The 26,186-nt window shown below is 45.1% G+C and overlaps 1 long non-coding RNA gene and 1 pseudogene across 1 annotated transcript; both read left to right on the forward strand.

Moving 5' to 3' along the window:
• Positions 1-26,186, forward strand: part of LOC115777559 (obscurin-like) — a 698,358-nt pseudogene that overhangs the window by 581,280 nt on the left and 90,892 nt on the right.
• On the forward strand, positions 19,963-20,773 carry LOC115777594 (uncharacterized). The gene is made up of 3 exons (XR_004019661.1): positions 19,963-20,156; positions 20,528-20,563; positions 20,727-20,773. It is a non-coding gene; the product is annotated as an uncharacterized LOC115777594 (long non-coding RNA).

A 26,186-nucleotide genomic window follows, 5' to 3' on the forward strand; every position in this document is an offset into this window, starting at 1 on the left:
ATCAGCAGCAAGTGTCTATTTTAGGCTGCATCATAGCATTTTAGATAATTAGGTTAAAGGTTTGTTGAAAGGCTGCACAGTAGTTTAAATTTGTAGCCTCTGTGCTGGTTAAACATGTTTTTAAAAGCACTTAAACAAGTAAAATAACAGATTTAAAAAAAAAAAAAAGCTAAATAAGTAAAAGCTTTGCAATTTAAGCATTACTAAACTAAGTGTAAAAAAAAGAAGTATAAAAGTATTATTAGCAAAAGGTATGGCCACATTGAATAAGAGTAAGACAGTGTCAAATGCTTTTAAGACATAGTTGTGGGCTGGTCTAAGCCACAAATGCCAGGGCTGATTTTTTGCCCCAGTCCAGCCCTGGTGGTAAGAGGAGAGGTGGGGGACTGGCGATGTACGTTTATGAGAGATGGTGTAACCCAGGACACATCACTGTGAAGGAGCGGCGCTGTACCAAAGACATTGAACTGTTAGCAGTTAGCGTTCGACCATACCACCTGGCCCGGGAGTTTTCACGTTATTGTGTTAATTGTTTACATCCCGCCGTTGGCCGATGCTACAGCAGCCTGTGAGGACATCCACACCACCGTCTCTCAGTTACAGACGGCACATCCACAGTCCCTGATTATCATCTCTGGGGACTTCAACCATGCCTCACCTTCTTCCACTCTCCCTAACTTCACCCAATATGTTAACTGCCACACAAGGGACAATAAAACTCTAGACCTGCTGTTTGCTAACACAAAGGAGGCTTACAGCTCATCACCTCTACCCCTGCTTGGCCAATCAGACCACAACCTGGTCATTCTTCACCCCATCTACACCCCCATTGTGAAAAGGAAACCCCCCAGCAAGAAGACAATAAGACTGTGGTCTGAGGACTGCAGTGACGCCCTGAGAGACTGTTTCGAATGTACAGACTGGCAGGAACTCTGCAGGCCTCACGGTGAGGACATCGACGCCCTCACCCACTGCATCACAGACTACATGACCTTCTGTGTGGAGAACACTGTGCCAACCAAGAAGGTACGGTGCTTCTCCAACAATAAACCGTGGGTGACCCCACAGCTGAAGGCCCTGCTGAACGAGAAGAAGAGGGCCTTCAGATCTGGAGATAAGGAGGAACTGAGGAGAGTACAAAAGGATGTGAAATACAAATTCCGGAGAGGCAAAGAGAGCTTCAGGAGGAAGATGGAGGAACAGCTCCAACATAACAACATAACAAACATAACAAAGCCCCCCCCCCCCCCCCCCCCCCCCCCCCCCCCCCCATGCTGACCCCCCTCTCTCCTGGTGTAGCGCTATCATTGCCTGTACTCTCCTCACCCACAGCAGAGCCAGCCCCATCACCCACCCCAACCCAGCCTCACATCCACCTCACAGCTCATCAGGTGAGAAGTCAGCTCAGGAGGACAAAGATCAGCAAGGCAGCGGGTCCGGATGGAATTAGCTCCAGACTGCTCAGGGACTGTGCAGATCAGCTCTGTCAGGTGGTCCTGCACATCTTCAACCTGAGTCTAAATCCGGAGAGGGTTCCTGAACTGTGGAAGACTTCCTGCATAGTTCCAGTGCCAAAGATCGCACATCCCAGGGAGCCCAACCACTACAGACCTGTGGCCCTGACTTCTCACCTGATGAAGACCATGGAGAGGCGCATCCTGCATCACCTCCACCCACTGGTGAGCTCAGCGCTGGACCCCCTGCAGTTCGTCTACCAGCCCGGCATCGGGGTGGACAATGCCGTCATCTACCTGCTGCACAGATCCCTCTCTCTCCTAGAGCAGGCGGGGAACACTGTGAGGGTCATGTTCTTTCAACACCATCCAGCCTGTACTGTTGAGAGGGAAGCTGGAGGGAGCCGGAGTGGACAGGCAGCTGACTGGATGGACCATCAACTACCTCAGCAACAGACCACAGTATGTGAGGTGCCATGACTGTGTGTCTGATGTGGTAGTCTGCAGCACGGGGGCGCCACAGGGCACGGTCCTCTCACCCTTTCTGTTCAGTCTGTACACCTCAGACTTCAGGTACAACTCAGACCACTGCCACCTACAGAAGTTCTCAGATGATACGGCCATCATTGGATGCGTATCAATTGGGAACGACGAGGAATTCAAGGGGGTCATCAGTGACTTTGTCGGCTGGTGTGAGAACAACGCACAGAGATGGTCATAGACTTCAGGAGAAAGCCACCCCCTACAGCACCGGTGAACATCCAGGGAAAGGACATTGAGACAGTGGTCTCTTACAAGTACCTGAGTGTTCATCTCAACAACAAGCTGGACTGGACTACAAACACAGATGTCCTGTATAAGAAGGGCCAGAGTCGACTACACCTGCTGAGGAGACTGAGGTCCTTCGGTGTCTGCAGGACTCTGTTAAAGACCTTTTATGACTCAGTGGTAGCATCTGCCCTTTTCTACGCAGTGGCCTGCTGGGGGGGTGGATGCACCGAAAGGGACAGGAGCAGGATCGACAAACTGGTGCGGAGGTCTAGCTCTGTGTTGGGATGTCCTCTGGAGTCTGTGATGGTGGTGGGTGAGAGGAGGATGTTAGCAAAGCTGACATCCATTATGGACAACCCCCATCACCCTCTGCATGAGTCTGTGGGTGAGCTGAGCAGCTCCTTCAGTCAGAGACTGAAACATCCTCGCTGCAGGAAGGAGCGTTTTCACAGGTCATTCATCCCAACAGCAGTTAGACTGTATAACACATCATGATGTCATCAGTCACCTGCACACTTTACCTCCTCTGCCATCACTTTATCCTTACAGTCCAGATACATTTTATTTATCACACTCACCCATATAATGCATATCGTGTATGCTGTGTACCTTACCAGCTACAAATGTATATTATGTTTTGATGTCTGTATATCGTGTTCTGATGTGTGTGTACATGTGTGTATATGTATATGTGTGTATTGTATTGACACTGATATATTGATATATATTTTTATATATATTTTATGTATATAGTGCTTATGTATATGTGTATAGTTTTTTCTAGTCTGTTCTATTTTAGTTCATTTGTTTTTACTCATCCTTTTCATTTTTCTCTGTACTGAGCTGCTGTAATGCGCAAATTTCCCCGTTGTGGGATCATTAAAGTTTTATCTCATCTTATCTTACATCAGGCTTCTGTGCTTATTTGCAGATTCTGCACAAACTTGATGGGTGGAGGTGGGCTGAAAGGTGATTTGCAGATGCACAGCAGCTGTAGGCAGGCTAAAGCAGGCAGCTAAAATAGCTCATGAGAGTTTGTGTTTAGATACGTACCCTAGAACAGTCTCAGCTCTGACATCAGAGGATGTGAGCTGGCATTTTGCGTGTCTGTGTTGCACACGGTTGTTCACTCCGACTCTTTAGTAACGTGATACTTAAAGACGAAGCTGGAACTATGATGATTGCAGATTATGTGTTGAGTGACAGAAATATTTACTGCTGTTATGAACTCACTGTCTCAGCAATAATTCAGTGAAGTGTTTGGAAATTAGTAGTTTTCACTGTGTGTGCGTGTGAGTGTGTGCATGCATGCATGCAGTCTTCTCTCTGCTCATTTTTTTTTACTTTGTAACACTTTTTTTGGCAGCGCTGTCATCATGTGTCAGAATACGCAGCATTCAGTCAAACTCAGCAACCTCTGTTGAAGGTTTGATAACTTCAGAGCTGCTGAGCAGTGATGGTATAGTTACCTTGAAAAAGTAGTCCGACTACTGATTATTAATTACTCCTTTAAAAAGTAACTTTGTTACTTTACTGATTACTTAATTTTAGAAATAACTAAATTAGATTACAAGTTACTTTATTAGTTACTTTCAACAGTGGCTGGTCTTGTGCCAAGAAGTGATCGTCTGTCATAAAGTGATTCAGATGTTTCTGTGTGTTTTTATGTGTAATGTCTTTGCTTGTTTGATATGATTATGAAGGGCTTATATATAAAATGCAGAAATACCCTGTTTTTCAACAATCTTTAGGAGTCTGTGTTATTGTACCTACATTATAATCAATCCAGAGCTTTTTGGCCACTTCAAGTATCTTTATAGAACTGTGATGTTATATTTGTTGTGATTTCTGCAGCCTTCTGAGACAGATTTCTGTTTAAAAATACATTTTTAATGTAAAATATTTAATGTAATATAAAAGTCACTTTGCCAGAAACTGAGTGCCGCTTCTACCTTGTGATAGAAATGCTGTTTCTCACTCAAAATGACCTGATATCATTCATGAGAGATATGTTTTTTTTTTTTTTTAAGCCTGTCATGTCTGGTAGATCTTGCAAGCAGAACTGTGATCTGAATGCGTTGTTGTGCCAAACATATTTGCTATTTCAAGATGAGCTCTATAGGTTCTCAATAGGCTCTTCTTGTTGATGTTTTAACCCTTTATTTTATTTATCTGAGTTATTTTTCACATACAATGTAACAGCCAGAGCTGACAGGCTGAAGAAAAGGAAAATAAAGAAAAGAAAAAGGGAGAGAGAAAGGGAGCAAAAAAAGGAGAGAGAAAAAAAAAAAAAAAAAGGGGAAAGAGCACAAGTCTATTAATCAGATACTTCATCACTTTAACATAAAAAAATACTATCAATACTTGCAAAAATAAATTTGTGTGTGAAAAACAAAACTAACAAAGCATGTTACGCACACCAACAATTTTGTTGAGTTGTGATTGAGTGGGCGTTTGTGTCTGTGTCATGTTTGTGTCTGTGTCATGGAACGTACTTACCAATGAGGGCAAAACGCTGCAGCTCCACCCATCAGAAGCTAGAGGCAGGCAGAGAAAGCCCCCGGAAACCCAGGCCACCAGCAGCCCACCAAGAGCCAGGAAGACCCCCGGCCACTCAGTCCAAAGACAACCTCACACCCACCCCAGCAGACGGGAGAGGGTGGTCTCAGAAGGAGCCCCCCCAGTCGAGGAGCAAGGGCTCCAGGGAACCCAAGGCGATGAGAAGCCAGTCCCCCCCCAGCGGCCAGCCCCCTGCACTGGCCGGCGGCAGGGCCCCAGGGCCCACGGCACCCAAGGACCGCCCGACCCTCCACAGAGCCCCCCCCCCACGCCGAAGAAGCCAACGCAGCCCTGCACCGCACCCCCAAGGGGAGCGGGCCAGCACCCACGCCAGAACATCCAGCCCCACCCAGGAACCCTGAGGCACCCCCATCCCAGGGGGGTAGGGGGGAGGAGGCAACCAGCAAGGAGCGGCCAGGAGGCAAGGCACAAGGCCCAGACCCAGGTCCAGCCATACATATAAACACACCCAGACACCCGTGTACACATTTATGCACAGATACTCATACATGCCCATACATACTTACCCACACACAGATATGCTATACATACACATTCACTTACCCACCCATACTCACGGAGACGGTGACAAATACACAAAGACACACATTCATCCATAGCTACCCACCCTCTGAAGACGGGGCAAGTGGAAACCACCCCAGGACGCCACCAGCCCGGTCCCCAAGGAACCACCCGACCCCTACCCTGGGCGAGGTGTAAGAAATCGGGGTGTAAGATGACCCATCCACCCCTCCTCCTCCCCAACTTGTAGGTCTATGTGTTAATGTTTGTGAGTGAATGAGGTGTATAGGGTGCAGTTAAAATTGAGGGGACAGTTATGCCACAAGCACCAACTGTTGGTCGTCAGTGCTTGCCCACACTGCCCCCCCAAAACCCTCCATGTCTAAAGTGCAAATAAAAGTTGGGGACAGACAGTGACGAGGATCCGAGTGGGGCCACCTCAGCGGCCCCACCTCATCAACCTCTGAGTAACATGCCTGCCCCAAAGGTCCTATGTGTATCAGGTTGTAAGTGTGTATGTGTTGTGAGTTATAATGACTAAAGTGCAATTAAAACGGAGAGGCAAGTGGTGGTGCAGCTCTCCACGTGGCCTCTCCATCCTACATCTGTGAGTGATGTGTATTCCGTGTGTGTGTTTGTGTATGGGGGGGGGGGCATATGACCAGGAAGAATCCTGGAAGAAGAGAGCCAGCTGTCCGCTGGCTCAATAGGCACCCCGACCTCCCACACCCCAGCACAGGGCAGGGGGAGGTGAGCCCGGGGCCGTGGTGACAGCATCCCGGAGCACTGCAGCACCCGAGGTTTGCGCCCTCGCCCCCACCGCAGAGGGCGGCCCGCTCTCCCTAGATGCCCATTCACTCAACAATAGACACAAACAAGCGACAGGACATACTGGCCTGGGCATGGAAATACAGTGCCCAGTCCCCCCCAACCACCCCACCGTGGCCCCATCCCCCACCCCACCCCCCTGCAATGCAGGCACCCCAGGGCCCCAAAAGCGTAGACCGGACATCCCGACGCCAGGCCAACCCACCCCACCCGGTGGCGCGGGTGAGAGATATGTTTGATATATGCTTCACAGATTATAGGTCATCAAGTCATTTACAGCCGTTTAGATACAGGGAATAATTTTTTGGCAACTACCGAAAATTGCTGTTTGGCAGACGATCACTTTTTGGCACAATAACTGTAGTAGAGGGCTTTCCAACTTTTTCAGCTCTCCCCCACTTATTGGTTTGTACCAAAGTCCAGCTTTTGTTGTTTGGGTGCTGGGGGGCTCCTGCATTAGTCGCAGCTCTGCTTCGCTCCACCTGTTGCGACTCGCTCTGTATGTTTGACTGTGCCGTGACTCCAGATGTTTCCTCGTATTTGAGGTAGTGTTTTTGAAGCTAGATAGCACTTTGTCGCCAGCACAGAGTGCACAACTAACCTTAATACTGTCATCTTTAGCTGACACAAACTCAAAATAGTGACTGTATTTCTGCTAGAAAACGCTCATCTCTCTCCTCCCTCCATTGTTTACGTTTGTGTCCCTGTGCTGTTATTGTCCTCATGCTGAAAACGGGACTTAACTGTCGCATTTGCCAGACGTCACTCCCCGAAACGTAAGAAGAAAGCAGAAATATATCTTTGTACTGAGGAAAATGACAAAAATAGTAACGCACAATTACTTGGATAAGTAACTTTAATCTGATTACTGGACTGCAAATAGTAACGCGTTAGATTACTCGTTACGGAGAAAAAGTAGTCAGATTAGAGTAACGCGTTACTAAGTAGCGCGATACTGACATCACTGCTGCTGAGCAGCAGTTCAGATCATTTTTGACCCGTTTGTTTATCAGAATAAACTTCTTTGCAAATGGAAATGCTGTTTACTTTCTGATAGATGCAAAACTTTAAAACCCTTTTTTTTAAAAATCCAATAAGACCTGCAAAGAAGCAGTGATACATTTTCATCAAGAAGGAATAATAATTTCTATTTTCCTACAATGCAGATTGTAAGGGTTATACTGGTTAGGTGGTGTATACAGTCAGGCCTAAGTCTTCGGTAAGAAAGACTGCAGCAACCCAGGAGTGCAATGGAACAGTCTTTAATAAAGTCTCACAAGTGAATCACAGGGAAGGCACCGCATTGGTAACAGGTAGGTGACTGGTTAATTAAAGATGTGTGGTTTCTGAAAAAGCATGAACAACAATTCACTAATTAACAGTATAAACAAGCAGGATAATAACAATCAACTCAATTTCCGCTGAGTGTAACACACGCACTATTATATAACATCCACAAGAGGTCGCCATAGACCACAAATAGACATACAGAAACTCAAACTTATCAGGATGTTAATAACAACAAAGTGAGACAAATAAAATACGGTTCTGATATAAACAGTCTCGCGGTACAGTTTAACATAACTGGGTGCCGTCAGTATCGAACAGTCCGGCTGCAGTAGCAACATACAGGCTAACCGGATGTAGCTTAACCTGCTACCGAGCTACGACGGACATTCGGGTAATGAAATATATGTGCAAGATACACACCCAGTTGTCCAGCTGTCATATTGCGTAACCCGACAAACAATGACACTTACGGCTTCATGAACGCACACCCAGTCCTCCGAAACTGTCCTTTTACCGTGATGCTCGTTCGCCGCTTTATTAGGTACACTGGTCTGCCGTGCAGGGCGTAAACAGTGAGCACCGTGATCTCGCAGTTGCGATGTTCACTCTCGCGCTAACCTCCGAAGCAGGGAGATTTGGCACAGCCGCCCCCAAATTCAAGTAATGAATTTGTAAAGCCCTCAAATATCCCCGAAGAATCCAATGACCCATCAGTTCTCAGGCATCTTAGGTAGTGGGATCAACTTAGCCACTGGGCGTAGATACTTAGATCCCTTAATGTCTACCTCGGCGGTACGTACCTTGCCGTCATCACTGGGGATCACCTTTGTGACACGGCCGACCGGCCAGGATGCCCTCGGGAGCTGTGGATCGATAATCAGAACAACTTGGTCAAGCGTGAGATTGGGAGCACTGTTGTACCATTTCCTGCGAGGCTGGAGATTAGGTAGGTAGTGGCGAATAAATCGAACCCAGAAGTGGTCAGCCAGCACCTGGCTATGTTTCCACTGCCGTCGCCCTAACAAGTCACCATCACCGTACACCACTTGTGGTAAGGATGCATCACGCCGCCCCATCAACAACAGATTCGGAGTTATGGGGTCAGGGTCTGCGATGTCCGAGGTTGCATAGCCGAGAGGTTTCGAGTTGAGAATACCCTCCACCTCTACGAGCATAGTCAGCAGGACCTCTCCTGAGACAATTTGGTCCCTAAGGACCACTTGCAGGGCAGATTTGACACATTTAATCTCCCTCTCCCACGTACCCCCAAAGTGGGGAGCTAGTGGTGGGTTGAATTTGAAATCGATGCTCTGGGCGGCAAGTTGTCTTTGCAGCTCTGGCTCCATCGCCGCAAAGGCCTGCTGGAGCTCCTTGTCTCCCCCTCTGAAGTTTGTGCCCCGGTCACACAGGATCTCGAAGGGTTTCCCTCTTCTGGCGACAAAACGTCGCAAGGCAAGCAAGAACGAATCAGTGTCCATGCCACACAAAAGGTCTAAGTGTACGCACTTAGTGGTGAGACACTTAAATATGATTCCCCATCTCTTCTCGTGTCTGCGGCCAACCTTTATGGTGTATGGGCCGAAACAGTCAACCCCTGTAGACCAGTAGGGCGGTTGGTTGATACGCAACCGTGCCATAGGCAAGTCTGCCATCGGAGGAACAATCGGCTTGCTGCGCCACTTCCGGCACTCCACGCAGCTCTGCTGGTGTTTTTTGACAGCCTGTCGTCCTCGTAGTATCCAATATGTCCTTCTTATTTCAGCAAATATGCGGTCAGGACCGGCATGTAGCAAACGATTATCATAATCCTGCACTAACAGCTTCGTGACAGGATGGTCTGGTGCTAGGACAATGGGGTGGATTGCATCCCCCTCCAGATTAGCTGCCTTACGCAGTCTACCTCCTACCCTGATCAACCCGACAGCATTATCCAACATCGGTGACAGCTGCAGCAATCGGCTGTTCGAGTGAACCGGTTTCCCTGCCTGCAATGCTGTCACCTCTGTCGGAAAGCTCTCTCTTTGGGACCGCTTCAAGAGGGCCAGCTCTGCTTCGATTCGCTCTGAAGCAGTTGGAAGGGTGTCGGCCGCCCCGTGCAGATCCTGGCAGATAGCCTGCACCAATTCAGACCACGAGCTGAACTGAGTCAGATCTAGCTCAGGGGGGTCATCTGCAGAAAGGTTACCACAGAAGACCGTGCTGCGAGTCTCCTCTGTTCGAGTAGATTGCAAAAGAGGACAGACAGGCCAACTAGCTGGAGGCTGGTGAAGGAACACTGGGCCGTTGGACCAGCGGTCTGAGCTGGTCAACTCCCCCAGGGACCTCCCCCGGGTGATACCATCGGCTGGATTCTCTTCAGAAGGGACATACCTCCAGCTATTAGCTCCAACAAGCTCTTGGATCTCTGCAATTCGTGTCCCTACGAACACCTTGTATTGCTGAGATTCTGACTGAATCCAATGCAAGACGGCAGTCGAATCAGTCCATAGGATTATTTCCCGCAGCGGCAGAGTCAGCTCTGTACGCAGGACGTTAGCCAACTGTGCTCCAGCTAATGCAGCACATAACTCTAAACGAGGAATGGAGAGCTGTCGCTTCGGTGCCACGCGAGAGCGGGCCATCACAAAGGCCACAAGAACCTCATCATCATCAGTTAGCATTCTCAAATAGGCCACAGCGCCGTAGGCCCTCTCCGAGGCATCGGAGAAGATGTGCAGATCAACAGATGTTGCTGTTGAGACCGGGGGTGCATAACACCTAGGCAAGCTGATGGTGGGTAAAAGTGGCAACTCCCTTTCCCAAGCTAACCAAGCTGGACGGAGCTCATCTGGGATTGGCTCGTCCCATCCCTGATTCCTTTGCCAGAGTGCCTGAACAAGGATTTTGGCTCATGTGGTGAAGGGGATGATGTAACCTAGCGGGTCATACTGACTCGCCAGTACCCTGTACACATATCTCAGCGTGGGCTCGCCAGCTGGGATAGCGCGGTACCTGTAGCCCAGTGTGTCTGGGCCGCAGCGCCACAGGAGGCCAAGGGAGGACTCCTGGGGTTCAGTCTTGCTAGCAGTTAGCCATAACTCACAACCTGCCGATCTGGCTTCAGTGGGCAGGTGAGCAATGCCCGCTGGTACATTGCTCGCCCACTGCCTCATGTCAAAGCCTCCGCGGGCCAGGAGGTCCCGCATCTTGTCTATCAGCTGTCGCGCCTGGTCTTGAGACTGCAGAGACTGTAAACAGTTATCCACATAGAACGCGTGCAGCACAGAGTATAGTACTTCTTCATTGCCCACGCTGTGGTCCTTCACATGACGCTGTAAGGCGTAAGTGGCACAGCATGGGCTGCACGTGGTTCCGAATGGCAGTACCCGCCACTCATACACATCTGGGCGGCGCTCCCGTTCCCCGTCACGCCACAGGAAACGCAGCAAGGGGCAATCTTCCGGGAGGAGCCGCACCTGGTGGAACATGCCGCGTATATCCCCACTGATAGCGACAGCATGTTCTCGGAATCGCAACAACACTCCGAGCAGGGTGGAGCCGAGGACAGGCCCAGGCAGCAAACCATGGTTCAGGGATATCTGCCTGTAGTTGAAAGAGCAGTTGAAAACAACTCTGGCCTTATTGTTGTGGTACACCATATGGTGAGGGATGAACCACGATTCACCTGAACGGCTCACTTCCTCTTCACTGACCTTCATGGCGTAGCCTGCTCTCTCTAATTTGTGAATCTCCTCATTGTACACAACCAATTGCTCTGGGTTACTGCATAGGCGACGCTCCGTAGCTCGGAGGAGCGGCATCACAGCAGTGAGGGGTGCACGAAGAGAGGGAGCATTCTTCCTCCGTAAGAGTGGAGTGGCATAACGGGACACCCCATCAACGGTGACACGAACAGTTTTCTGTTCCAGTAACTCTAGGGCAGCTTTATCCTCTCCTGATCGGGTCACCTCCTTACTGTTACGGAAGGGTAGGATGTCGAGCTGCCAGAGTCTCTGAACGTTTTGCTGCAGTTCTTCCAAAGGCGAGAGCGTCGCCAAGTGTAGGCAGATATTCTCACCAGAGGGTTGTGGCAGGAGGTTGACTGGTCCCTGTAAGGTCCAGCCCAAGGCTGTACGAACCGCTACCGGGCCCCCGCTGGGACCAACTAGTATGGGCCGAGTGGGTATTATCAGGTGAGCATTGTCAGACCCGATAAGTACCGTGGGCCTGACGTTATGAAAGGATCTCAGTGGGATGCCTCTTAAGTGTCTATATCGCTTGACTAGGGGTTCGGCTGCACATGACTGCTCTGCCAGGGTTAGTTCCTCGGCAGTAAAAGCCTGCTGTATATTATACTTCGCTCCTCCCCTCATCAAGGCGGACACCCTGAAGGATACAGAGGCTCCTTGCAGGTGCACTATTTCTTGCCTAATGGTTCTCAGTGACAGAACCTCCTCAGTTCCTACAAGGCCGAGATGACGAGCAGCAGTGGGGAGGATGATTGTTCGTTCTGAGCCGTCATCCAAGACTGCGTATGTGTCTAAAGTTTTCTCCCCATTTTGGAGTCGAACCGGGACCACCTTAAGCATCACCCTCGCTGAGTGACTAGCTTGGCCCAGGAATACCATGCTGGCAGTTGTAGTGACGGCTTGACTACTCTCGGGTGGGACTACGTCGTGCAGTACGAGTAGATGTTGCCCTCCACATGTAGCACAGGGCTTTTTCAAAGTGCAGTTGTCAGGCGAATGTCCTCTCCCGCATTTCCAACATCGTTTCTTGTCCTTTATCCAACTGGCGCGGGCAGTACTGTTGAGCTTTGCGAAGTCCACACAGGTGTTGAGGTAGTGCTCCTGAGTATTACAATAAGGGCAGAAAGGTTTGAACCGGTCTCGCTTCTTAGTCTGGGGTGTCGGATCAGGACCGGCCGCAGGCTTAGGGACCTTAGCTCCCTGCTGACTACCAAGCAGAATAGTGGCAGGTTTAGCTCTTGACTGCTTTATGGCCCTCTGTTCCTTGCTGTCAATATGGGCCGGTACGGATGGAAGTGCTGCTGTTATCTGACGGGACACTTGCATAGTCTGCACCTTTCTCTCGAGCCAATCAGCAAGGTCTGGGAGAGTGGATGTACGACCGCTGCCACTCTGGATAATCCCCTGGCTGAAACAATGTTCCGCGAAGGCATCTCGATAGGGCAAGGGCAACTTGGTGAGTAGGGTGTCCACATGAGACCCACACCTCAGCTCCGCAGATGACGGGCCGTCCATTGTACTCAACATTCCCACCAATGTTCCTACCGCAGTAGCAAAGTCCTCAAATCCTTGGTAATCACCAGGCCTAACCGCTGGGGAGTTCAGGATAGTCTTGAGTTCTCCCTGCACAAGCTGTCTGGGCTGGCCGTATCTCTGTGTGAGGGCTTGCATGGCGCTGGTATATGGAGTCGGACTATTGACGTACCGCTTCGCCACTTGCAGTGCAGAAGGGAAGGCGAGATGGTCAAGGAGAATCTGATACTTGTAATCCTCACTTAAATGCCTGTGGGGACCAAGTAAGCTGTCCAAACCTTTTCGGAGCATGAGAAAATCACTTTCTTTCCCGGAGCTGAACACAGCCAGTTTGGGCTTAGGGATGCCGAACGAGGAGGCTATTGCCATCTCCAGCATACTGGGGAGATGGGCGCCCTCTGTCTGGCGATGGTCTGCAAAGAAGTTGCCTGGAGGAGAAGGTGGTCGTGGCGGAGGCAGAGGGTACTGAGCAGGAAAAGAAGGTGGAGCGGGCTGCCAGTACGAGGGGGGTACACTGTACTGTTGGTGTTGCTGGGCAGACACAGGCTGTGATGGCATATTACGAGGCTCCAGAGCCCCAGGCAGCCTAGGTAGCTGTGTAGCAGGAGAGCCCGGTGGAGAGGTCACTGCAGAAGGGGGTGATGCCTGTGACGCGGGAGGCGAGTCCACGGGCGGAGGCGAGAGATCCAATGGAGTAGAAGCTACAGCAGTCTGCCGCAGCCCCACTGCAGGTGTCAGCGATGTAGCTGAAACAGGGGCATCATCCGGCCCCCATGGTGCATCTAGGGGCAATGCTGCAGGCGAGGTCTGATGATGAGGAGAAGATGGATTCCTTGTGGCCGCTCTCAGACAGGGAGGCTGTGCAGGGTGCCCCCGTTCCAAGTGAGGAAGACTGCTATAATGAGGTTGGAGTGTAGCAGGCTGGTACTGAGGATAGTAGGGGGGAGCACTCTGTGCCTGTGAAGACAATTTCACCTGATCCATTTCCACTTCCAGTTCTTTCATCTGCTGCTGCATCATCTGCCAACGGGCTTCCAACTGCTGCCATCTGTCCTCCGGACTCCTAATAGCATACTGACTTGCTACAGGATCATTCAGGATTCGGTGGTGGCTGGATGGAACCACGTAAGTTGGTCTTGGTGGAGATGCCGCACCTACTGCTGGATTAGGAAGCGGATGATGTGGGTAGCTGAGTTTGTAGTCCTCCAGATGTCCCGGAATGCGTCGCACCCGGCTGGGACGGAGACTACGTGCTTGCTGTCCATCATCAAATTCTCTGGGTGTAGCCATAGCGCCGCCTGTATACATCCGGCTCGAAGGACCACTTGTAAGGGTTATACTGGTTAGGTGGTGTATACAGTCAGGCCTAAGTCTTCGGTAAGAAAGACTGCAGCAACCCAGGAGTGCAATGGAACAGTCTTTAATAACGTCTCACAAGTGAATCACAGGGAAGGCACCGCATTGGTAACAGGTAGGTGACTGGTTAATTAAAGATGTGTGGTTTCTGAAAAAGCATGAACAACAATTCACTAATTAACAGTATAAACAAGCAGGATAATAACAATCAACTCAATTTCCGCTGAGTGTAACACACGCACTATTATATAACATCCACAAGAGGTCGCCATAGACCACAAATAGACATACAGAAACTCAAACTTATCAGGATGTTAATAACAACAAAGTGAGACAAATAAAATACGGTTCTGATATAAACAGTCTCGCGGTACAGTTTAACATAACTGGGTGCCGTCAGTATCGAACAGTCCGGCTGCAGTAGCAACATACAGGCTAACCGGATGTAGCTTAACCTGCTACCGAGCTACGACGGACATTCGGGTAATGAAATATATGTGCAAGATACACACCCAGTTGTCCAGCTGTCATATTGCGTAACCCGACAAACAATGACACTTACGGCTTCATGAACGCACACCCAGTCCTCCGAAACTGTCCTTTTACCGTGATGCTCGTTCGCCGCTTTATTAGGTACGCTGGTCTGCCGTGCAGGGCGTAAACAGTGAGCACCGTGATCTCGCAGTTGCGATGTTCACTCTCGCGCTAACCTCCGAAGCAGGGAGATTTGGCACACAGATGTCATATGGTGTCACACAGTGACATCAGTATTGTAGTATTTCACCCTGTATTTTTATGGTGTGGCTCTAATTATTAAACTTTATTTTATACTCTGCATGTTTCTAGTTTGTTTTCAGCTTTTATTTTTGAAAATTGTTGTTAGTGATACTCGGTGTTGCCAGCTTAGCAACTTTGTTGCTAGATTCAGTGACTATTTTTTTCAAAAAGCGACTAGTGACAAATTTAGCAACTTTTTCCAGTGATGTCAGTGACTTTTTGACAGTTTTGGAGTTATAGAAACACAATCATCCCGGACATTCTCACCACCAAACTGCACACCCTGGGCCTCCCCCCCTCACATGTTCCTGGATAAAGGACTTCTTAACTAACCGGCCCCAGACTGTGAGACTTGGCCCCCATCTCTCCTCCATCCCCACAGGGCTGTGTGCTGAGCCCCCTCCTGTACTGCCTCTACACCCATGACTGCTGTCTGGTCCACAATAACAACCTCAAATTTGCTGACGACACCACAGTGGTCAGACTCATCTCAAGAGGAGATGAAGCAGCCTACAGAGAGGAGGTCCTGAAGTTGACAGCCTGGTGTTCAGAGAAGAACCTGCACTGAACACCATGAAAACCAAAGAGATCATCATTGACTTCAGGAAGCACAGGACTGACCCAGCCCCCCTCTACATCAATGGCGAGCGTGTGGAGAGGGTCCACACCCTCAGGTTTCTTGGTGTCCTCGTCTCTGCTGATCTTTCTTGGTCAGATAACATCACAGCTGTTATTAAAAAGGCTCAGCAGCGACTTCACTTCCTGAGGGTCCTCAGGAAGAACAACTTGGACTCAAACCTGCTGATGACCTTCTACCGCTCATCCATTGAGAGCCTGCTGACGTACTGTATCACAGTATGGTACGGCAGCTGCACTGAGGCAGACAGGGTCAGGCTTCAGAGGGTAGTCAAGACAGCACAAAGAATCGTTGGCTGCCCTCTCCCCTCCCTGATGGACATCTACACCTCCCGCTGCATCAGCAGAGCCAAAAACATCATCAAGGACAGCTCACACCCTGGCTTTGACCTGTTTGACCTGCTGCCCTCTGGCAGGTGTTACAGGTGCGTCAAAGCCAGAACAAACAGACTTAAGAACAATTTCTTCGCCAGAGCAATCACCACCCTGAACTCACACACTCTAACTGTGCAATACCCACATCTCTGTGCAATATTATATTATTCATACTGAACAATATCTAACATTCCTGTATTGTAGAATATCCAATATTCATTCACTAGTGCAATACTCATTCACCAAGTGCAATATTCACCATCTTCATTATTATATGTATACACTTATTTTATTTTTTTACAACATACATATTTTATACATTTTTTTCTGTATATTTTGTATATTTTATACCTTGTGTTTTATTTTCTGTATATTTTTAGATCATATTATTTTATTTTATTTTTATTTTAGAGAGTTTGACTTTCTATTGCATGGCACTGAACAGGAGTGGCCCTCCAATCTCATTGTACATCCTGTACAGTAAAATAAAGGCATTCTATTCTATTCTATTTTGTCACCATGTTTTGTGTACATACAGCCTTTGTACTGTGTGCTTTCATATGTTTTGACATCACCCGGACCCCAATTGTACCTGGGTGCCACAATGCCTTAACTCCATAATGGAACTCCATAGGGGAAGTTGGTCTGTACCGGAAGTCACGTGACCTTCATAGCAGATGTGGGTCTTCTTTGTGTGCTTATTCCTCATCTTGCACCCCGCAGACAAAACTGATTGTGAAATGTGGGTCTAGGGAAAGCATTAAGTTAATTAATTAATTATTTATTAAAGTTCATTTGTATTTATAAACATATTTAGGGTTTTTTTCTTCACTTTTCTTTCTCTCCAAAGATGTTATTGCTCTCTCCTAAAGCTTCGATTACAACTACATGCAAATGACGAAATATGCAAATTAGGTGATAAAGTCATATAGCGACTTTTAGGACAGCCAGTCTCTACTTTCCTTACTGAGGGGTTGGCAACAGTGGTGAAACTTCCCACCTACATTTTGTCATGGTCCTGGGCCGTTAGCAAGTGTATTGTATTCTTTTTCCTTGCGGTTCTGTTTTTTGTTATATTCTGTGGTATTTCTAAGATGCTTGTACTTTAGATTCCTAATTTGTTGTAGTTTCTGAATTCTGTTATTAGTTACAATTATTGTATTTCATTCCTGTTTCCCTTAGTTGTTCTTGTCTCTGTGTTCCAGTGTCTGTTTTGTCCCCTGTGTCGTTGTTCCTTGTCTCATGTGTTGTATCTTTAGTTTTACTTCTTCTGTTGTGTCAAGTCCATTTTTTGTTATGGAAATAGTAATAACAGTGGAGGGCGAAGATACTGCACCATCTTCATCGCCATCAATACTGCACAGCTGCATAATTCATCATCTTTATTGCTCATGTTGTAGTAAGACAGTTGGAAAGGTTTATAGCAGTGTGGGAAGAGTTTATAAAGCCTTAAAATATATTTAAATAATAAAATAAATATATAATAAATATAACACAGCTACTTCACCTATTGTGGGGGTTTCTGGAACATAACCCCTGTGATAGGTGAGGGATCACTGTACTGGAGTCACTCCAGCATTAAACAGTGTTTTAAGTTTGTTGTCACGCATCTTGCATTTGGGTCCTCTGCCATAACACATTTCCCCAGTGAAGGCAATGAGGTCCACCTGCTCTGAAACCCCATTTTAAAGAGATGGATACAGGAGGCCAACACGGGGTTCAGCACAACAGGACAGACTCAACAGAGTAAAGAAGAAGCAGCCAAATGGACATCAAGGAAACCTGGGACTGGGAAGCCATGGAGCTGTTTCTTTGGAAAAAACATCAAACATATTTTAAAGTTTATGAATTTCATCTATTGTAAATAAATGACATTTTCTTAACTGCTACGTTAGTCTCTCTGCAATCCTTTGCGGTCAATCTTTTAGCTGCTATCCACCCTTTTGTAAAGGTCCTCTCTCTCTGTTACACCTACATGCGTGTGAAAGGCTGTTGTTGGTTTACTCTGTGCTGCCACAGGTTTATTTTGATCCACTGACAGACCTCACTGTTTCTGTCTGGATTACCTAGAAAGGAAGAAATGCAGCCTGTGGTTTCTTCAGTTTGGCAGATGTCTTGTTTTATGCTTTCAGCAAACAGCAGAGAGTTAACAAGGAATACAAAGAGCACAGTGAGAACTTCACTTTGCTCTCTCTGTGCATCACACACTTTATATGATCTGCCTGTCCAGGAAGAATAGTACTAATTATCACTGCTACATTAAAGTATGCGTGACACTGCGTGAAAAACAGATACAAGTAGAGTCACTGTGGTGATGACACATGCTGGGCTAAGGAAAAAAAAGTGACATCCTGTGAAGCCGTGACAAGATATTTGTCACACCAAAATGCAGCTTCCTTTAAGGGTCTATTAAAAAAGCAGGCATTTCAAAAACATTTACATGTTTTCAGGTATTTTTAGGTTTCATATCTCGTATCACAACCACCTCTTGAATGTTAATAGGTGCTGAAACTTGTATAAGCTGTAAACAAACAACAAATAAGCAATTAACTGGAAGTTACATCATCATGTATTTTCTTTATCTGTTCCACAACACAAACACAAACTACAGCAAAAACAAAAAAAACTTGCATTTGGATCGTTTGTTAGGATAGAATTTATTTGTCATTATACAGAATGTACAATAAGATCAGAGGGTCACTCCTGTTCCTCTCCCGACTCCCTGGCAGCTGGTCAAAGGTTGTGTCAGTGGACAAAACATAACCAAACCAACCTGTGACATCATCAGCTGCGACAAACGACACGCTGACGGCCGTCATATTGTTTCACACCCACAGCAGCAGCTCCATTATTTAATGAGGCAATTTTTCCTGCCTGAAAGCCACCCATTCATTCAAGCAGCTCTTGATCTGTTTTTCTTCTCTCCTCTTAAATGGACATTTAAGCATGTCCTTGGATCCAGATCCCTGCACTCCAGGTGCTGAAGTTAACGTATTAGTTATGGCAGAATACAATTAAATAACAGCACCTGTTAATTTAAATTATGCTGATATGTTAAAACATTATCTACTTGCACACTGGAGCAGTCAGTGTTTAAACCAGCAACCTTACAATTAGTAGCTGAGTTGCTCTACATCTTGAGCTACAGTTACCCCTGTATAGCCTGTTAACATAAGGTAAAACTGTTTATTAGTTATTCATTCATATCATAGTTATATATATATTTTTAAAGATGATATTAAACTGTATTAAACTTATATTAACTTTGTTATCAAGTAAAACCTTAGTTTCAAGGTCTCCAGCCCTATTAAATATTCACTATTTATAAGGCTGCATGCCTTTATATCCCTATTACCACAGTAAACTGAAAGCATACAAAAACATATACAAAGTACTACAAAAACAGGTATTACAGTATAACAAGTAGAGCAAATGTCCAGTTCCTTTTACAAACGCAGAGATTTGGCAGCAAAAACAAGGCTTCATTCTCACCACAGCTAATGTGATTTTAGAAGACATCAAGTTTCATATTCAATAGATGTGCAATAAATTTTTTTTCAGTTTATTAACTATAAATAGTCGGCCTGGACAACGTGGTACTATGATTCGTCCTCTTTTTCTACTTGCTCAGTGCTGCTGAGAGCAACTCAGAGCTGCTGTTTATTTCTTACATGACGGATAAACATCAGAGCTCTGACACTTTAAACTGGACAGATTTAAAGTGGACATGAAACACTTCAGGTATAAAGGCTGATTTACACTCTGGAGCCCTGCTCTGAAAACTGTCACAGATTTAGCTCTGACTGTGAGGCTGGATTTAAGAAATAAAAGGTTTTAGAGCAGTGTAGAAGTGACATCAATAGGTTGGTTGTTTGCCTGTAACAGACTTACATTATCTTCTATTAGACAATAGCTGTGAAGAGGGAGTTTTGTTTTTGTATATATATATATACACAAATAACAAGTATATATCAGGCTCATGTATATGTAATTATATGTATATGTAATATATATAATTATCTGTCTCTTAATGCATAATTTATCTGTCAGGCCTTTTCATAAAAATCTGCCTGACATGTTTCTGCAGCAGCAGGAGAGGATAAACATGTCACACATGCTGTGGTCAGACCTGCTCAGTTGTGTTATTTCTGTGTCAAAGGAAGGAAGCAGAGAGCAGTTAAAAAAGTCTTTGTGTTGTCACAGTTGTTGGTGTGTCATAGCTGCTGCTTCACTCTTTCTCTTTACAGGAAGTTGTAGAAGTTTTCAGACGTGTCGCTGCTGGATGTGAGGATGGGACCCACTTTGCTCTGTGAGCTGGGCCTATTCTGTGAGTACATCACTGACTTCTATAGTTTGATTCATACTGACTGATAAACATGTTTCAGTGAGAAGAACAGAGTATCAGTCATTTGGAGCATTTCAGTTCATTTGAACAGAGGACTCTCATGTTTGTTATCAACATGGTTGTTTGTAGCCTGGATTAGATTTTAGTGCACTGACTCAGATTAGAGTGGAGCTGCTTTAGTTTATCTAAGAAAGGTTTGTTTCTTCATCTGTGATCATTTGATGCATTTTACATCTTAATCTAAAATGCAGCCAATCACAGCAGCCACTGCTAAAAGCCCAAGTGTTTTATTTCTGCCATATTTGAGTGTGTCTTTAGTTTGATGATGTCTGAAGTTTCTGCCTTTATTGTAGTGCTCTGTACGCTCCTCTGCACTGGACACGCTCAAGGTGACTGAACACTTTCACTTTTTCATTTCTTTCTTTTTATTTATTAACAAAGATTCATCTCAGCCTGCTGCATCAATCATATTCAATATTTGAACATACAGTATAAACACAGATGTTGCCTCCTATGTTAGATTGTTAATGGTGTGTTTGTGTTGGATTCTAGATGCTGTGTTAACTATTGAACCCAACTGCTGCAGTTTTTTCATTGGAGAGTTTGTTACCATCATGTGTGACATGAATGAAGGAGCAGACACTGACTGGGAATACAAACTCTACAAGGATGGTCGAGAATTTGTCCCCTACGACAAACACAAAGACTACAGAATAAAATTCACATCTACAGGTTACAGTGGTGAATATCAGTGCTTTGGTAGCAGGAAGAGTTCACGTTATACAAAGAGCAGTAACACTGTCTCTGTAACTGTATCAGGTAAGTCTACAGTGAGCAATAGCATAAATGTACAGTATGATCTCTGTTCAAATACTCATCTGAATAACAAAATATATTTAATTATTGTTGCCATGGAAACTTTTTTCTGATGCTGTGAAACTTTAACCAGGACGTCTGTATTTTACCTGCTACTTTGCTCACAGTGTACACAGCACTAAAATACTCACAGACTCTGATCATCATTACTACATGTGTGTGTTTTAATGTCAAACAACAACTGTGGATACAATTTAATTAAAAAAGGAAAATGAGAAACATCAAAGTTTCATAAAATTTTAGGTGACTGATGTTTCTGTTATCCAGACAGAGCCCTCTTAACCCACTATTGTGTGTCCTTCAGTGAACTGTATTAGTTTACATTCAGTGTGATTTCTTCAGGTCAGAGAATGGACAAACAGTTAAACTGGGTTTATTTACAGATCTACAACCTGAGTTACTGTAGTTCTGTCACCATGTTGAGATAGAAATTAAAATGATAACATTAAAACATACTTTAAGTGTTAACTTTTATTTTTATTTTTTTTATTTACATAAAAAAAACTTTTTATATGTTTTTATTAGGGGTGGGACTCGATTAAAAAAATTAATCAAATTAATCAGGAGCTTTGTAATTAATTAATCGAAATTAATTGCATTTTAATCACATTTAAATATGTAACATGATAAATATTCATTTAAGTGTGGTTGATGAATGAATCAATATACATAAGCTTAAACTTCAAAATGTTGTTTATTTTCCCACCAGTCTACTACACAGACCAACGAAGGGTGGAAGTGCTCCTGTGATAAGCAAACTCCTGAAATTAAAGTTAAGCATCATAACTGGATAGTTTTATTCAACATTAATGTCTCACTTAATATAGCTGGAAATTAATCATTCTCTCAGCTGTATTCCTTGATGCTGAAATGTGTTATGCTTGTTTTAACAGCTTATTTTGAATTAAAGACTTAAAATTAAACCACAAAAAGGAGAAAAAGTTCGTTTTCCGTTTAACCAGCTGTTTTACACAGCTGTGCTTCACACTCACGTTGCTAGGCGACATGAGCTGAGCAGAGGTGAGGGCAGCTGATATGAAGGCTAGCCGCTCACTTCCGGCCTTTGTGGTCTTCGTGGGCTGTGAAGGACACGTGTCCTTCGAAGGATGCGGCCCCTGAATTTTTGACATTGTGCGTCAATATAATCTGTATGCCGGGAACTCGTGCACTGAGAAACGTTCCACGGTGCAAAGTGCGTTTAAAGTGCGTTAAAATTTTTAATTCGTTATTTTTCCCGTAATTAATTAATCGAAATTAGCCCGTTAAAGTCCCACCCCTAGTTTTTATGCATTTCTACTAAATCATCTGTGTATATTTTTTCCTTCTCTTCCATAACTGCAGGTAAACCCAGGACCACACTGACAGCAGGAACAACAATCATACCAGTAGGGGGCAGTGTGACACTGACCTGCTCTGTGGGGAGCTCTGCTGAGTGGAAATATGAGTGGTTCAGACGCACCCAAAGAACCACTGAAGTTCAAATCAGAAGAGATGATAAACCATACAGAGTTATCAGAGTATCTCAAGGAGGAATCTACAGATGCAGAGGAGGAAGAGGAAACCCAGTTTACTACACTGATATAAGTGATGAAGTCAGCATTGAGATAACCTGTGAGTTCAGTAATTTAGTTTGAAACATTCACTCATGATTAGCAAACATACAATGTTAAGTTTTCTCTGTTGATTTCATGTTTCTGTTTGTATCTCAACTGTTAACATCTGTAAACAGTTTCCAATAAAGTTGCTGTAAAACAACAACAACACAACTGGCCTCAGATATTCAGCGGTGAGACGATCACTCTGACATGTGAGGTGCAGGAAGGAGGTGAACCCACTGAGTGGGAGTATCAATGGAGAGGACCCAGACAAACCACACAGTGGACACACAATTATTATTGGACATTCAGAGTTTCTGAGTCCACCAGTGGAGACTACATGTGTAAGAGTCGACGCAGAGATGACTCATATTCTTCAACAGAGTGGAGTGAAGCCTTCACACTGTCAGTAACAAGTAAGTCATGTTTGTTGTGTGAGCAATGTTTTGTAAAATTGTTGAAGTTGCTTTTCCTCCTCAGTCAGAGTCAAAGCAACAAACACTGCAACAGGTTATGACACACACACACTAGCTAATGTTTTGTGAGTGTGTTCAGGCTCGAGTTGTTCATCTTGGTGTGTTTCATGAATAATAAACTGCACATTTTTGTGCTACAGTGTGTTGGGCAGTTCATATTTGATAATGAGCATCAGTTTCAATTAGCAAATAATTAAATTAAGTCTTAATGGCAGCTAGAAGTTAAAAACTGAGACTTCCTACTTTAAGAGTGTCTCTGCTCGTATTTAAGATCCATGTTGAAGTTTTCTGCTCAGCTGCTCTGTATCTCATCCTGCTGTTGATAAGATTAAATAGTTTTTATTAGACCCACATTTGGGAAAGTTTGTGGCAATTTGTGTAGCATACTGCATGAGTGCCTTTATGTGTTTGATCAGTCCTTAGGTGCTTTCAGCTGTTCACCTGTGACAGCTGACAGGCAGGGTGTGAATGTCAAAACCAGTGTTGGACCCAAAATGCAGTGCACAGGAGGCAGACTTGACTAAGAGGTTCCTTTAATGATTATTCATAGAGCTAAACAACAAACACGAAAACTCAGGGCTTAAATACAAAACACAGATAACTAGAGGATCAGGAACAGGTGGGGACACAGCTGGGAATAGTTAAGCAAGACAAGACAGGAGAAAACAACATGAAACACACAAAATGTGAGACTAGATGTTAGACTCAACTCATTGTCATTGTGCATGCTGTTACGTCCCCATCAGAGGCCCAGATAACATTAGAAAAGCAAGACTATGACTTCAGGGAGAGCCAAAGCCAACATAAACAAAACCGCCCTGAACTAGGAAAAGAAAACCCCATCAACTACCTAACTAAATAAAACAAAACATACAAACCTACACCTCAGCTCCCTAACGAGCAACAAAAGACAGGAGAAAAAGGTGGGTCATCAAAAGAAATGGCAGCTCTCCCCTACCAGCTTCCACAGGGCACTAAAGCAGACAAAAATCAAAGAAAGACTAACAAACAATTATCCACAAACAGCTACATCTCCAAAGTACATGGTGCACTAATTACCACCCCATGGCCAAAGGCCCTAAGGCACACTTGCAGCCAGCTTATGTAGACCCTGCAGAGCAGCAATTGGCTGCAGGTCCCAGACTCCAGCCAATGACAGCCTGACAGCAGGAGTAAGGGCTGGGGAAGGGCAGGTCTCACACAGCAGGTCCTGGAAGCAGCATAGCACTTATAAAAACGTCAACAAGGGAATGTAACAATGCAAGGCACACAATAAAATGATTGTTCCAGATCACTCATCCAGAGACGAGCATCTGCGGTCATGCAGCCAGAGACAGGCGCTACCGTTAGGCAATGTGGTTTAAGTGTCTTGCCCAAGGACACAACACAGCCCAGGGACAGGGGCTTGAACCGGCAACCCTCCAGCTGCAAGGCGAGCGCCTACCCACTGTGTAAAACAGGAAACAAGCAGTCATAGAAACAGATGTGGACTTGATTTAAGACAGGGAGGCAGCTACACTGAAGACAGAATCCAGACACATGGAGTCACAAAACATGAGTGACACGATAACAGAGACACAACGGAGAGAGACGAGACTAGAACTCAACCAGACATGGAAATACAAGAGAGACAGGAACAGAGATTAAGGGAACATAACATAACTGAGCAGAACCAGATAAGAACCCTGAAATATTAAAGAAATAAACCAGGAATCATAACAAGGTAACTCAAAACTCTGGGTCCAAGACGCAGAGACCATGACAGTGAAAGGTATTTGTAGTAGAAAGTTATAGCTGCTGCATTGATGTGATTGTGTGTTGGTGTGTTAGTATGGTATTCTAGCTGATGTCAAGAAATGCAGTGATTGGAGTTTCAGTTCAAACTCAATCTGATGCGTCTTTGTCAAAACAAAAGCAACCACAGGTCAAACTGACAGCCTGTCTGCTTCAAATAAAACTAAATAAAAGGATTCTGATTAAGTTTGTCAGCATAATGTTTATAACCTGGAATATAAAGTCTGAAGATCTCATTTTTATAACTTTCAAACTCAGCCTGTGAAATGTGCTGTTAACTCATTTATTTAGTTTTCTTTTTGATCTCCTGCCAACAAGTGCGTACTTTATGTTTAGGTAACTTTGATTTCACACTACATTTAATGTTTCCTCTGACCTTTCTACACCCACCACACACCCTGACCTCCTCACTGCAGCTCTCATACAGTACACAGAAAATAAACAAAAACTGTAGTATTTTCTGGACTTTAAGAAAGGCTTGAAGCTGATTTCTTTTCCTCTAAAAATCCTATTTGGGATCAGGGGTCGATCCAGGAATGTCCTCAAACAGAAACAACATCACTCTCCGTGCTGAATGCCTCACTGCCTACACCTTCACTTCTTTGTATTTCAAGGCTGCTTCAAAGTTATGGTTGTTACAAAAAGACAGTCAGTTTATATAATATCAAACTAATCATTCATAAATGACATTAAATTATGCACTGGCTTATTCAAAATGAAATACTGAAAGAAAAGTAGAAACAGCTCGTTCTAACAAACCTGTTCTTTGACTAAAGGGTAAAAATCTTATTAGGACAGACAAAAGAAAGTGAGCTCATTCAAACTAGGATCACAAGGACACCAGCATGCATTACATGAACTATTAAAACCCTAAAATGAACAATAACATTGACAAAAAGATAAGAAAATATCAAAAACAAAATAGAAATGAGATCTAATAGAGAGCCTTTGGATGCAGGTGGGAGACTGTTAGGCTGACAGGAATCTTCACTGAGTAACAACATTTTAGTGTTTCTGTGGTTGTGAACACAGAATAAGAAGTGTAATGTAAACACATGCAGGATGGAGGAAATTGTAGAACTAATAGCAAATGGTGCCAAACATCCTACTGTGCTTTGAAATTACCTGCTACTTTACTTTTTATTATAATGATATTTTCTCATTACTGAGCTGGTATCTATATGCTGTCACTGGAAGCAACGCCAGGCTGCAGGACATGAAAAACTAATCAATTCATCAATAACATGCATTAACCTGCCCATCAGATTGGG

The sequence above is a fragment of the Archocentrus centrarchus genome, unplaced genomic scaffold (assembly GCF_007364275.1).
Source record: "Archocentrus centrarchus isolate MPI-CPG fArcCen1 unplaced genomic scaffold, fArcCen1 scaffold_57_ctg1, whole genome shotgun sequence".
Taxonomy (NCBI): Eukaryota; Metazoa; Chordata; class Actinopteri; order Cichliformes; family Cichlidae; genus Archocentrus; species Archocentrus centrarchus.